The sequence below is a fragment of the Orycteropus afer genome, unplaced genomic scaffold, assembly GCF_000298275.1.
Source record: "Orycteropus afer afer isolate SDZICR_OR568_19922 unplaced genomic scaffold, OryAfe1.0 scaffold00091, whole genome shotgun sequence".
NCBI lineage: Eukaryota > Metazoa > Chordata > Mammalia > Tubulidentata > Orycteropodidae > Orycteropus > Orycteropus afer.
The window spans coordinates 7,447,721-7,451,290 of NW_006921678.1; positions in this window are offsets into that span (position 1 = coordinate 7,447,721).

The following is a 3,570-nucleotide window of genomic DNA, read 5'->3' on the forward strand; positions in this document are numbered from 1 at the left end:
AGATTATCTTCTGTGTCTGTGTTAATTGGTTTCCCTTTTCTTTGTTGAAGAGGGTCTGTGCAATCCTTCTGCCTAGTCCGCCATCTTGCCCCGCCTCTCCCACTATTAACTTTTAAGTAAGAATTAATTGTTTTGAAAATGCACAAGAAGTTATTTCCTCCATTTCTACTCCAAGTAGAATTCGACCCACTCTTTGAGAATTTTTTTTTTTTCCCCAGGGTATTATAATAAAAAGCTCTGGTGGCACAGGGCCTAAGGCATTTAACTGCTAACCAGAATGTTGACAGCTCAAACCCACAAGCTACACTGTGGAAGAAAGATGGGGTAATATACTTCTATAAAGATTTACTGCCTTAGAAACTCAATGGGGGTTGCTATGAATCAGAATCAATTTGATGGTAGTGGGCTTGATTTTATAATATAGGGTTCCTTTAGAATTATAGGTATTTCAAATTAAGAATGGAAAGGATACTTAGAAATTGTCTTCTGTGTTTCCATTTTATCAATCAAGAAACTACACCTCAAAAGGATATTATTGCTGATGTCAGATGAATCTTGGATGAAAGCAGAGAATACCAGAAAAATATTTATATGTGTTTTATATACAAAGACATTCAACTGTGTGCATCATAATATATTATGGATAATATTTCAAATAATGGGAATTCCATAACACTTAATTGTGTTCAAGAGGAACCTATACTGACCAAGAGGCAATTGTTCAAACAGAACAAGGGTTTATATTGTATGGCTTTAAAAAAGGAAGGGTATAGATCAGGGTTGTATCTTTCAACATACATATTAAATCTATATGCTGAGCAATCAATCCATGAAGATGGAATATATGAATAAGAACCTGGCAGTGTAGATTACAACTCAAAATAAGTGGGGGGTCTCATAACTGGACCAATAAAACACCTAATTATAAATGGAGAAAATATTGAAGTTGAATCCACAATCAACACTCATGGAAGCAACAGTCAAGAAATTAGATGACTTATTTGTACTGGTGGTCTACAAAAGACCTCCTTAAAGCATTAAGAAGGAAAGATGTCACTTTGAGGATTAAGCTAAGCCTGATTCAAGCCATGATATTTTCAGTTGCCTCAATGAATAAAGAAGACTGTTAAAGACTGATGCCTATGAATTATAATATTGGCAAGATTATTAAATATACCATTGATTTCCTGAAGAACAAGCAAATCTGTCTTGGAACATGTAGAGCTAAAATGCTTCTTAGAAGCAAGGACAGGAAGCTTGGTCTCATATGCTTTGGTCATTTTATCAGGAAGGACAAGCCCTGGAGAAGGACATTATCCTTAGTAAAACAGGGTTAACAAAAAAGAAGAAACCCTTCAATGAGATGGATTGACAAGTGGCTGCAAAAATGGATTTAAATACAGCAACTATTAAGAGGATGGAATGGGACCAGGCAGTATTCTTGCTGTTATACATACAGCTGCTATGAGACAAAACAGATGCAGAAGCACCTATCAACAAGAAAAACACCCGAAACTAATAACTTGTTCAAGGAAATTTATGTAAATATTCCTTCATTCAGTGCATATTTATTAAGTACCAGTGATAAGCCAGATACTGTGTCAGATCTCACAACAGACTGCCTAGTCTCATTACACCTTTGTTGTGTAGATAGGAGGTTACATAAAGGAAGTATCCAGTTTTCCTTACTTTAGTCCTTGTGAATTTCACAAAGAGGAGCACTTTTTTAAAATGCCCAGAACAAATGAGTTGTTGTTGTTATGTGCCATGGAGTTGGACCCGACTCATAGCGAACCCCTCCTTGGGTTACCGAGGCAGTATCACTACAGAAGTAGATTGCCCAGCCTTCCTTCAGAGGAGTGGCTGGTGGGTTTGAACCGCCAGCCTTCTGGTGAGCAGTCAAGTGCATTAGGCACTATGCTACCAGAGCTCCCGACCAAATGAGTAGCAATACAAATACTTGTTGTTGTTTTTGTTGTTATGTGCTGTCAAGTCGGATCCGACTCATAGCAACCTCTCCTTGGGTTTCCGAGGCAGTATCTCTACGGAAGTAGATTGCCCCATCTTCTTTCTGAATACAAATACTTAGACTCTGTGTATTTAAATAAAACAATTTCCTTAGAGAAAATTCTTGGGGTTAGGGTTAGAAGTCAGGAGAAAAACTCGGCTTAGGAAAAACTTCCCTTCAGTGTCATCAACAAGAGCACTTGTTTTCCTTTCAGTTTGTATTTTTTCCTACTCCAAAGAACCGGGTTATATTGTGCAGCTGTTTGAAATATCAGGAGCTGATTCAAAGTCTCATTTTAAAATCCCTTGTGTAGATGAAATCAATACATTCTATTTTTTTTTTTAAGAAAATTTCTTTCATTTCTACTGACTAACTGAATAACCTAGGATATAGAAAAGAGACTTTGAAAACAATAAGGTCATTATATTTGTTTTAATTCCATTTTTAAATGTTTTGCTTTAATTCCATTTCTCTGATTTCAAAATAACAGAAATCAAAGAAGTTGACTACACTAATTCTTCACTTATCAACATGATTAGCTTCCAAAGACCAAGTGGTTATGTGAAAATGGGGATAACCACATCAAATCACGAAATGGATAAGTGTATCATTACATGACTGCCAAAATACAGCACCACCAACTATAAAATTACATAATTGCATAACTTCCAAGTTATATCACTACATAACTGTCAAAACACTGAAGCCATGCCTCAGCCAAGTTGACATGTAACTTTAACCATGACAGCCAATGTTTCTTTTGCCTTATACCGCAAAGTTCTTACTCCCCTAAGTACATTATCAATATGTGAAATAGTCAGATAGTAGATTTTTTACTGTTTTCATAAATGCAAAATTGTTGATAATGAGACAGTCAAAAAGTGAAGAGCAAGTCTATTTTCATATTAGCCAAATAAAAATAAGAAAATTGAATAAGATGGCATATAATTCTATCATCAAGAGATAAACCAAATTAACTTTATGTTCTGTAATATATACTGTTAATATTTTATACACATATTCATTTTACAATCACTGAGATTATACTATAGAAATTTATTTGTAATATTTTTCATATTATTTTAAAACATCACCATTTTTCATATCATTAAGAAATTCCACATGATTTTAATGTGTGAATCATATTAAATTATTTTAATCTTCCAAATTTTATAAAATGTATTCCTTCTCAATTAATTTTCAGGTTATAATAAATTTTTATAATTTACATACTTTGGCGGGATAAAATTATTGATGTAGTTTTAAAAGCACAGGACCATAATTTATTTAGTCTTATGGCAAGGTATTTTCCATTTTACTTTTCTCTTTTCCCTGAATTGATCTTTGTTATCAATTTACACAATATTAGTTATTTATTAAGAAGAATCATAATTACATCTCCAACTTTAAGTTAGCTACAAATAACTAGAACATTTTTGTGAAGTAAAGTTTTTTTAGCCTTTTACTTAGGGGTAGAAATATACCTGGATCTTAATCTGTTCTTCTAACTAGTAATTCTCATGAATTATCTAAAGCATTTACACTTTATAGACACAGTTTGA